At 39.0% G+C, this 12281-nt stretch overlaps 1 protein-coding gene across 1 annotated transcript in view; it reads right to left on the bottom strand.

Annotated features, from left to right (window-relative positions):
- XB5959262.S (provisional ortholog of LBH regulator of WNT signaling pathway S homeolog) overlaps positions 1-11899 on the bottom strand; it is a 32555-nt gene extending 20656 nt beyond the window's left edge. Inside the window, exon 1 of the mRNA XM_018232315.2 lies at positions 11415-11899. The gene's annotated coding sequence lies outside the window, so the exon portion shown is untranslated. The remainder of the gene's footprint in view (positions 1-11414) is intronic.
- Between the last annotated feature and the right edge of the window lie 382 nt (positions 11900-12281).

The following is a 12281-nucleotide window of genomic DNA, read 5'->3' on the forward strand; positions in this document are numbered from 1 at the left end:
TGTTATGTAAACAAATCTCGCCAAGCAGAAAGAAACCTCAGGCCAAATAAGTAAATTTGGCCCCAGACTGACCACCGGAATGATCTTATACTGTAGTGGATTGCCGAGACCCATGACTTATGTGCAAAGGGGGTATAATATGCCACAACTATTATATACAATACAATAAATGTACTTTACATAATAACCATTTTTGCTTTCAATAACCGAAAGTTATAGAATGAGAAAGAACACGATGAACTGATTTATGGCCATATCCGTTCTAGTTTTAAAACCAGGCACAAAACAGAGATAAACATATAAGATCAGAAGAGCTCATTTACAATGGCAAGGCAAAAAGTGCAAAAACCAGGTGTCACTCGTAGGCACAACTCTTAACACTGCTAAAATTTAAAAAGTTTTGCCCATCTCATGCACTTCGAATATCGAAGTCAAAGGATTTTGGGCAATTCGTTCGATCGAACGATCGAAGGATTTTAATCCATCGATCGAAGGATTAGCAAGCCTATGGGGACCTTCCCCATAGGCTAACATTGGCCTCGGTAGGTTTTAGGTGGCGAACTAGGGGGTCGAAGAAATTTTTAAAGAGACAGTTAGTCGAATATTCAAACTATTTTTAGTTCGAATCGTCCGATTCGAAGTCGAAGGTCGAAGTAGCCAATTCGATGGTCGAAGTTGCCAAAAAAAAACATTTGAAAATCGAACTATTTTTCCTTTATTTTCCTCTATTCCTTCACTCGAGCTTGGTGAATGGGCCCCAAGGTGTTCCACAGATCTGTATTTAAGGAATTAAGTACATGCCTACCGTGTGACTGTTCAACCCAGTACAAGGCACTTCCTATCACCATACTGTATAGGTTTCATAGGGTGTAAATGACTACTACCCCTTTGTTGATCCAGCACATGTGCCTCTACTCGCACTAAAGGAATATTAGAAAGTCAAAACAAGAAACTGTTCCTAAAAATTAAAGACAGCAGGAAGCTGTAATTATGTTGAGGGTTTTAATTAGACTACGTAATATAGAACATGTGTATAAGGGCCACTGGTATTGCCCCAAATACAGGGATCCCCCAACTATTAGAACCTGTGAGCAACATTCAGAAGTAAAAGGAGTTGGGGAGCAACACTAGCATGAAAAATGTTGTTGGGGTGCCAAATAAGTCCTGCAATTGGCCATTTGGTAGCCCTTATATGGATTTTCTACCTACATTGAGGCTCTGTTTGGCAGTGCAGCTGGGTTTAATGCAACCAATGTTGCCTCCAAGACTGGAATTCAAAAATAAGCTCCCGCTTAGAGGCTACTGGGAGCAACATCCAAGGTGTTGAAGAGCAACATGTTGCTACCGAGCTACTGGTTGGGGATCACTGCCCTTAATATCAGGTGATGTAATAATAAGTATGTGTATTTAATTATCTGTCCTACAGGAAATAAGAAAAAAGATACAAATATAGGAAGGTGGCAACCTTAGCTGTACAACAGAACCTATAAATGACTGACAAAGTAACAGAGGTCACCTGAGTCACCTGGAACAGTTGGCTGAACATTTTGCTCTGTTGTTTCTACAGCTTTAAAGTAAACTGACAGTTTCGCTCAATACGGCTTTCAGGTTTCTAACACTGGCAGTCTATTGTTTTGCTGACAAAGTCCTTGTAATAAAAAAAAGCATTGCTTTACTGTACATGTACAAACAGATGATACTGGGATTCTGAGATAAACATTGCTAATTACAAAAAGATCAATTTAGCCAAAGGAAGAGGAACCAGAACAGATTGAATTATTCATTGTTTCTTCCCTACAATGCTGGAATTGAAGAACTAAAAAAAAATATAAAAAGTTGAGCTTGCTTTCTGAAAATAATGTCCCTGCCAATTTAACAGTGACGGTTATCACCAATCCCAAATAATGTCATTGAACAGCTTCCTTAGACTGCAGAGTTTTTGCTTTGTATGGAATCTCAGATACAGGGGTTATTAGGTTATATTTACCAAGTTCTGTCTTGAAGCTCTTCAGCCAGATGCCATATACTCTAAGGTCAGATTTATCAAGGGTCGAATTTCGAAGTACAAAAAACGTTGAAATCCGACCATCGAATTGAAAAACTTCGAATTCGAATATCGAATTCGAAGTTTTTTCACCGAATTTGGCAATCATACGATCTAATGAAAATCGAAAGATTTTAGCGTACGATCGAACTATTTTTAATCGATGTGTAAAGCCTAGTTTGTCAAAGGTCCCCATAGGCTAACACAGCAATTCGGCAGGTTTAATTTGGCGAAGTCGAAGTTTTTTTAAAGAGACAGAACTTCGATTATCTAATGGCCGAATATTCGAACGATTTTTACTTCGAAAAGAAGTCGAAGTGAATTCGAAGTCGTAGGGGCACATTTACCTAGGGTCGAATATCGAGGGTTAATTAACCCTTGATATTCGACCGTCGAAGTAAAATCCTTCGACTTCGAATATCGAAGTCGAAGGATTTACCGCTATTCCTACGATCAGAAAATTGTTAGGAAGCCTATGGGGACCTTCCCCATAGGCTAACATTGGCCTCGGTAGGTTTTAGGTGATGAACTAGGGGGTCGAAGAATTTTTTAAAGAGGCAGTACTTCGACTATGGAATGGTTGAATAGTCAAACGATTTTTAGTTTGAATCGTTCGATTCGAAGTCGAAGGTCATAGTCGAAGGTCGAAGTAGCCCATTCGATGGTCGAAGTAGCCATATTCGACCATTCGAAATTCAAACTATTTTTCCTCTATTCCTTCACTCGAACAAAGTAAATGGGCCCCGTAGTATCCTATTCGATGGTCGAAGTATCCAAAAAATTACTTCGAAATTCGAAACTTTTTGTACTTCGAAAATTCACTCGAACCTTAGTAAATCTGCCCTAAAATGACTATTTCAAATATATATATATATATATATATATATATATATATATATATATATATATATATATATATATATATATATATACACACACATTCAAGCTTGCTCTCACACATATTTTAAGACGGAGCACCTAACAAAACCATACAGTTCAAAACAGTCCATCCTCCGTCCCAAGGAAATGCAGGTGGAAAAAATACAAAAACTCCTCTGTATTACAAAAGATCTAAATTTTTGTGCTGCTTTGCTTTGGCAAACTGAGATCTGAGGGAGAAAATACTCACACCTAATGGATAAACATTATTCCCATTTGACGGAGGAGGCAAGCTTACCTTTCCCGTACATGAAATTAAAATATCTTTGCAAATTTGGACAAAATATGTCTGCACCTTTAACTGTTTGAATGTGGCAGTGTGCAGTGACTCCAACTGGAATGAGAACCCGTTATCCAGAAAGCTCTGAATTACAGAAAGGCTGTCTCCCATAGACTACATTATAATCAAATAATCCACATTTTTTAAAATGATTTTTTTCTCTGTAATAATAAAACAGTACATTCTACTTTATTGGAAGCAGAACCAGCCTAATGGTTGTATTTAATGTTTACATGATTTTCTGATAGACTTAAGGTATGAAGATCACATTTACAGAAAAATCCATTATCCAGAAAACCCCAGGTCCCGAGCATTCTGGATAACAGGTCCCATATCTGTATTGTGTAAGAACTTAAAACAGCCAATGTGTTCCGACAGCTCCACCTAAGATCACAGTGTTCCCTGTGTAATTATACAAAATTGCAATCTGCAAATAAGCTTGTGAGAGTGAAGCAAATGTACATTCAGGATCAACAGGACAAGGCAAGCCCTGTACAAGTCAGACTCGGTGTCAGACTCGGTGAACCCTTACATGTTCATTTGGGAGGCTTTTTATTTTTGCAATGCAATCATTTAATGGAGCAGATTTACTAAAGGGTGAAATGGTCGTTGCTATAGAAAATGCTCCAGAAATCTCATCTGCAGGGACCAGGCCCGGATTTGTGGAAAGGCCACCTAGGTCCGGGCCTAGGGCGGCAGGATTTTAGGGGGGCGGCATGCTGCCCAACCACACCCATATTGGTTCAAAAACACTGGGGATGGGCTGGAGATACAATCAGTTTTTAAATTCCCATGCGCCAATCCCCATTGCTCCAGTCCAGATGATGACAATTTGCAGTACCGTAACTAGAGGGGGGTGGACCCTGGTACGTGACGCGCAGCCGGGCCACCGCCCCCCTCGGTACGGCCCGAATTTCAGGGATTTCAGTGGCATGCGGCACTGCCGGGGGGCCCTGAGGGGGTGCGGGCCCTGGCCCGCTCGCACCCCCTGCTCCCCCGGTAGTTCCGCCACTGACAATTTGCACAATTAAAGGGGAGGGGACAGGGGCGACAAACGGCAGTGGGCCTAGGGGCACCCACTACGTAAATCCGGCCCTGGCAGGGACATCACCAATTTACTAACAGACCTAGACGACAATTGGCTAGCGAAAGAGACTGTCACTAGCGCAGCTTCGCGCCATATCACCTGGCGCATTTTCGCTCAGGCGAATGTTTCTTACTGCGAAAATTCACTTTTACAGAATTTTCCTTCACCACCTTAGACTAGGCGAACTTATATGATGAAGCTACATCCTCATCAATCTTATGTCCGTGACATAATATCCTGTATGCAGGAAAGTCATAAAAGTCCTATCTATTAAAGATTTTGGTGCTAACATGTTTTCCCAACCATTTGAGGGGCATGCCACATTTGTTTTAGGGTGGGCTCATGTGTAGGACATTAGAGGATCTCTTTTGTCTTTATTTTGCTTCCTTGGACATTTGTTATAAAAATTGGGCACTTCAAGCATTTGCACCAACATCTCTAATAAAGTCGTCCATACGATCAATATGTTCCCCCCCCCTATTCACATTGACCTAAGTGTAACAATACTAACGAAGTTTCGCTCGGCAGAATTGAACGATAGTGAAAGATTGCAATGAAATGCTGACGAATTAACGCTCGTGAAACCTCACCAACATTCGGTTGCTGGAACGCAACTTCGCATTTTAGTGAATTAGCGTACTAGTAATGAATTTGCACCTGGCAAACTAGAGCAAAGTGTGGCAGATCATTCGATGGCGAAAATTCACCCCTTAGTGAATTTGCCCCTATGATATTCCACCTTATGCGTTTTCATTCCCCCTTGTACTTAATCATAAGGTATGCAATGACTATGATTAAGTACCAGGGTGTATGAAATGCGTAAGGCGGAATATAAAGTGGTCTGCATGCCTATCTTTTTAACATGATTTTTAAGTAAAGACTATTTTTTAATATAATATAGAATTTTTAGGATAACTTTTTTAGCTTAGCACACTGCACTTGGAAGGAACCGCACAGTAATCTTGAGTATTATTCATACTGCTCGATGAACTGCATGAACATGAGAAACCACACACTCCTTATGTTGCTTATTGTAATTCCCCCACACACATCACTGTACTGTATTGTCATTTCCTACCCAAACATATTCCTCCTCTTTTCTCTTTGTTGTGCTTTCCCCGTTGAACACTCATCTCTCTCTCTCACTCCTCACTGTAATCCCACACACACTAACATATGCCTCTCTTATTCTTCTTATTGTACTTCCCCCACACTCATATCTCCCATTCTCACTGTAATCCCCACACATGTCATATACTTCCATTCGTCTATTTATTGTGCTTTCCCACACATCTCCCTCAACCTCCTCACTTCAAAAGTCTCTTTCATTTTCCAATTGTACTTCTCCCACACACATTTACTTGTGTAACACCCACACACATATACCTCCCCTATTTGCTTTATTGTACTTCTCCACACACACTCACATACTCACATACACACACATACACACACACATACATATACACACACACACTCACACACACACACACACACACATACACACACACATACACACACACACACACACATACACACACACTAACACACACACACACACACACATATACAGATTTTTTTATATTTAATTTTGAAATCTGACATGGGGCTAGACATATTGTCAGTTTCCCAGCTGCCCCCAGCTTGTGCTCTGATAAACTTCAGTCACTCTTTACTGCTGCACTGCAAGTTGGAGTGATGTCACCCCCTCCCTCCCCACCCCAGCATCTTAACAACAGAACAATGGGAAGGTAACGAGATAGCAGCTCCCTAACACAAGATAACAGCTGCCTGGAAGATCTAAGAACAACACTCAATAGTAAAAGCCAAGTCCCATTGAGACTGATTCAGTTACATTAAGTAGGAGAAATAACAGCCTGCCAGAAAGTAGTTCCATCCTAAAGTGCTTGCACAAGTCACATGACTGGGGCAGCTGGGAAACTGACAATATGTCTAGCCCCATGTCAGATTTCAAAATTGAATATAAAAAATTCTGTTTGCTCTTTTGAAAAATGGATTTCAGTGCAGAATTCTGCTGGAGCAGCACTATTAACTGATTCATTTTGAAAAAAATGTTTTTTCCCATGACAGTATCCCTTTAAGATAAGTACCAACTATTCACTCAGTTCATTCTTACTGGCAGTTTTTCTGTAGGTTACTGTAATCAGTGTCACAGCAAATATCGAACTAGAAAGGCGGCAACCACATAAGTCATAAGCAGCAGTTTTAATATGCAGATGCGGAATTTCTTATTGCTAAAGTTTTTTTGGGGAGGGCAAAAAGAATAAACTTCTAGTTAAATTATTGCTTCCCAATGAACTTAATAGTCCTGAAGAAGGCAAAGAATGGATGTAGAGGTTCCACTGCCTTCACACTTCAAATGCTTTAAGTAATTGTGGGGTAAGCAGAGGATCTTGGTGTAAATTACTGCCATTGGGTAACTGGTAGGGATGTAGCGAACTGCCGATTTGGTGTTCGCGAACGCCGTTCGCGAACACCGGCAAAAAATGCGAACGTTCGCGGACAGTTCGCGAACTTCGAACACCCGCTAAAACCGTTCGATTCGAACGATCGAAGGATTTTAATCATTCGATCGAAGGATTTTCATTCGAATCGAACGATCGAAGCCATTCGAATGCTTTTCATTGAATCGAATGCTTACAATCGTTCGAACGAATGGAAATCGTTCGATTTTAGCGGTCGAAGGAATTCGAATGGTCGAATGGTCGAACGACTTGTATTCGAATCGAACGCGAACTCAAAATGCGAACGTTCCCAAACGTTCGCGAACGTTCGGCGGACGCGAACAGTCGAAGTTCGCGCGAACTAGTTCGCAGCAGAACAGTTCGCTACATCCCTAGTAACTGGACTGTTACTGCTGATGGATTAACTGGATTCAAATCAGTGCTTTCACTCGGCTATTGCAAGATATTCTGCTTTTTTCTTTTGAGCTGCTACCAATATTAGCTTGGCTTGTGTCTGGGATCTTTAAATTTTGACCAAGCTTTATTCTTTTTTATCAGAATTAAACAGGTTCTCTGATTTGCAACATAATTTTATTTTACCAGCACCACTGAGAAAAGAAATTTCAGTGTAGGGTTTATTGCTCAGTAAAAAGAACTAGTCATGGGTCTGAATCTATATACACAGTATATATATCAACAAAAAAAGTATTACACTCAACAGGCTCAGTTACAGTAACTGATTATCAGCCTAAAACCAGTCGAACAAAAAAATAATAAAATAAAATGAATGTAAGCGTTAACTGTAGATGGTGTGGGAAGTCTGGTTTCTATGGTAATTAATAGGATTACTGTTTTCGGCACCATTTTCTGCACAGGGGGAGGATTCTTAAGGCCTTGCACTACGTTCATTCTTGTTTGTTTTTTCCCTGAGGAAGATGATGTGATCGAAACATTGGAATTAATTTTGTTTGTTTTTAAACTGTACTTTTTGGTATGCTGGGTGTTTGTATATATATATATATATATATATATATATATATATATATCATGTCGGTACAGTGAACCCGGATATAATTCTGTCGATGGTGGTGCGTTGGTCAAAGCTTGATAATACAATCCAGTAAATGGGCCCGCACTCGTTCATATTAGTGAAATAAATGTGTCTTTATTCACAGGTTCAAGGATGAAAAAGGTCCCAGAGAGGACCGAAACGTTGGAAATGAACCTGTGAATAAAGACACATTTATTTCACTAATATGAACGAGTGCGGGTCCATTTACTGGATTATATAGATATATATATACTCCTCAAAGAAATGGTGCACACCGGGATTTGTTATAGAAAAATTAAAAATTCATAATTTTATTTAATACATTAAAAAACGGGCGTTTTTTTAATGTATTAAATAAAATTATGAATTTTACATTTTTCTATAATAAATCCCAGTGTGCACCATTTCTTTGAGGAGTATGTATCATAGCAATGTTTGGTAGCACCCGGGTTAATTCCTGAGAATGGAGTGCGGAAGGTTCAAGGACTGTGTATATATATATATATATATATATATATATATATATATATATATATATATATATATATATATATATATATATATATATATATATATATATATATATATATATATATATACAGTAAAACGTCACATTCACTAAAGAGCTGTGAAACAATGCCACTATGATATTTCTCTGTGTAGTTCTTTTTTGCATGACATCTTGATTTTCATAGAATTTTCATAGAGTCATATATCAAATACAGGCGTCATCTCACCCGAAATCATCAGCAGTAACAGTCCAGTTACCCAATGGCAGTAATTTACACCAAGATCCTCTGCTTACCCCACGATTGCTTACTTAAAGCATTTGAAGTGTGAAGGCAGTGGAACCTCTGTATCCATTCTTTGCCTTCTTCAGGACTATTAAGTTCATCGGGAAGCAATAATTTAACTAGAAGTTTATTCTTTTTGCCCTCCCCAAAAAAACTTTAGCAATAAGAAATTCCGCATAAACATCTGCATATTAAAACTGCTGCATATGACTTATGTGGTTACCGCCTTTCTAGCTCGATATTTAGGAATAGAAAAGGCACAAAAGGGGGCTGGGGTGATGGCACAAAGACACAGTGACACTAACAGAACAGATCAGGCCCATTCAAGTTGAAAATTGGTGGGAAAGAGCTGGGAACTTTGGGCAGGCCAGGACCGCAATGCAAACAAATACATTACTGGTAAATTTGTAATACTGTTCCACCCATAGCTGGGTTATACCAGCCAGGTATCAGCCCTAATCACTTAGTGCCTCCCAGGGCCCCTCGTGCATCCTGAGCCAACAGCAGTCACAGGTTTTGCTTCTTCGGGGACTACAATCCTTTTGCACAAAAAGTAATTGTACCTATATACATATATCTACTTCACTCGTCAGTCTGTTTTGAGATTTTTTTTACCCAAGTGCAAAATACAGGACCCAGAGGCTTGAAGTGAGGCAGCCTTGACTTTCCAGTAATTTCAGAGTTCCATTTGAACAGTTGACTAAGTACACACACGCAATGGTTTCAACAAGACAGATACTGCTTTAAATAGCAATTCAATGTACATATCAATTTTAAAAAAATTAATGTACATTGGAATATGGCCTAAAATTACATTTTCTTTCATTAGGCAAAACAGTTTTTGGGTGGAGCCCAACTTTAAAGCCAGCTGGCAGAGAATTAAAGACAAGAGATCAAATACACTATTTATTAATAGCATCCATAATAAATGTATTTATTTAGCATTAACTAAAGTAAGTATGGTATTAAATGGAATAAAATATTGTGTGCAGGAATGCCTTATTTTATGCATAGCTCATTCTCTCACATAAATAAATGGATGATAGATAGATAGATAGATAGATAGATAGATAGATAGATAGATAGATAGATAGATGGGATTGGCAATACACTAATATAACAGAGAGGTGGATAAATAGATGGATAGATGATAGCTAGAGAAATAGATAGATAGATGATAAATAGATAGACAGATAGATAGAGATAGATAGATAATAGAAAGATAGATAATAAATAGATAGATAATAAATAGATAAATAGATAGATAGATAATAAATAGATAGATAGACAGATAGATAATAGATAGATGGATAATAAATAGATGATAGATAGATAGATAGATAGATAGATAGATAGATAGATAATGATAGATAGATAGATAGATAGATAGATAGATAGATAGATAGATAGATAGATAGATAGATAGATAGATAGATAGATAGATAGATAGGCTTTTATATAGAATTGTTATAAATGTGCCTGCTATAAAAAAAAACATTCTGTTAGAGGAAAAAAAATCGCTATATTCAGTTTCTCATCAACGAACATTTCTCAACAACCTTTTATCTACTGCATAATCTACATTTCTAGATATGCTCTGTATCTTACTGTTTGCTCAGTCTTCATAAGCAGCATCTTTATGAACACTAGGGGTGCTGTTGTCCTGCAGTCTATCCAGGCTATATCTACCACAACAACCAATATGATAATTCCAGTTCATCTGTATGAAAGCAAATATGCTGAGACTGTATACTGTGCACATCACAACCTATGCCCTCACTGTATCCTCTGTTTAGGGAAAAATCAATGGATTATACAAAGGGTTTGTTCATTTCCATTAACAATTCTTAGTAAATTCTGTTTAATGTAAACATCGCCTATCATATAAACCATCTGTTTGTGGACGTTCCAAGCCCTAAATTACCTGAAAGTTATTCAGTTTGCCAGGCAGTAACTATTCTTTTTCCATACAATGGAGACTGGCCACATATGCTTGGAGTTATACAGGGTGCCCTCTATTGGAGGAAGATGGTATACTGATGCTATTTAAGCACCCCCTATATATTATAAGGAAAACATAATCATTTCTCAACCAATACTGAGACCAAAAATAATCCCTATACAGTGACTGTCAGCACATTTTAATATTTTAATATCCCCCCCCCCCTCAAACACTAGCCCTTCTCTTTCATTATACATTTCTGGGAACTCTGATTTCTTATACATTTCACTTAAAGGCACAAAACAAAGAGCCACATATCAGAAAACAAGTTTGTGCCGCAAAAGTGCTTTTACCCCAACTCCTTCTGCAGCCAGTGTCCCTCCAGCATGTCATGTGCAACCTGTGGCTCTTGCTGAACTATAACAAAAACTATCCCAGGTCATCTAAAAGGCTTTAGTGGAACCCGGGCAGCTGTATATAACTGAAGCTTTTGGTTTTAGATGCCAAAAAGGGCATAATTCGATGGCTGGTACTCAGTACTCACCTATTCAGCAGCAGAGTGCTACCTAGATTACAAGTAAAAGTAAAGGCTGACTGATTATGTAGGGATCCTGGTAGAACTCTATAAGCAGGAGCTATAAGAGACAGTAGCTGCCTTGCTTGGTGTCCAACTTGTTTTATTTTTAACTCTTATTTCCTTCCTCTACAAACTGTCCCCTAGCCAAAGTGAGCCCAGACTTCTACTCATATCATAGTTCGACCCCACAGCCCCGGCACAAGCAATTAGCATAGACTCACAGAGCTTGTCTCACCTGGGGAGTTGGAGCCTGAAGAGCTGATTCTCTGTTGCTTGTGGATTGAGTGCTGTCTCTTTCCTGCTTGGTGCACCTCAATTTCTCCCAGACAAATCCAAAGACAGCAGTGCTGTTCAGTAGTGGGGGTCAGACTTTCAGGCAGGGATGATGGAGAGATGTGACAGAGAGAGAGGGAGAGTGAGAAAGAGAGAGCAGGGTAAGAGCAGCTCTTGATAGTGAGCAACACAGTTTCCCTGAGAGGGAGGAAGTGCGGAGCTGCTAAATGCTAAATGCTCTGTGTTGTACAGGCAGAGGGAGCCTGTGTGTCTTCATTCCAAAGCATGTACTGTACATTGCTCTTACACACACTCGGGGAGCTTTCATACCCACTGTGACTGTGGGGAGAATAATTCTGGGTCACAGTGGAGTCCAACAACATAGCTAATAACCCCAGCTGGGTGGGAATTATAATAGAATTGTAAAACCTCCAACAGTTGCAGTCACGGCACGATATATGCCACCCTAGGCTAGTCAGTTATGGCCACCTGTGCATGCCTCCCATATATATACTGTATATATATATATAGGCTTTTCTATTAAAACATATTGTATTGGATTTAAAGCAGTGTTTATTAAAGGCGTTGTTCACCTTTTAGTAGAGAGTGATATTCTGAGACAATTTGGATTCAAATCGAATTTGAAAAAAACTGACTATTCGAATATCAAAATTTATCATGTACTGTCTCTTTAAAACTTTCGACTTCGACCATTCACCATCTAAAAACCTGCCGAATTGCTATTTTAGCCTATGGGGGACCTCCTAGAACCTATTTGGAGGCATTTGGTGGACCTCGATTCCAAGTAGATCGAAGACAATCTTACTTC

The sequence above is a fragment of the Xenopus laevis genome, chromosome 8S (assembly GCF_017654675.1).
Source record: "Xenopus laevis strain J_2021 chromosome 8S, Xenopus_laevis_v10.1, whole genome shotgun sequence".
In the NCBI taxonomy this organism is placed as follows: domain Eukaryota; kingdom Metazoa; phylum Chordata; class Amphibia; order Anura; family Pipidae; genus Xenopus; species Xenopus laevis.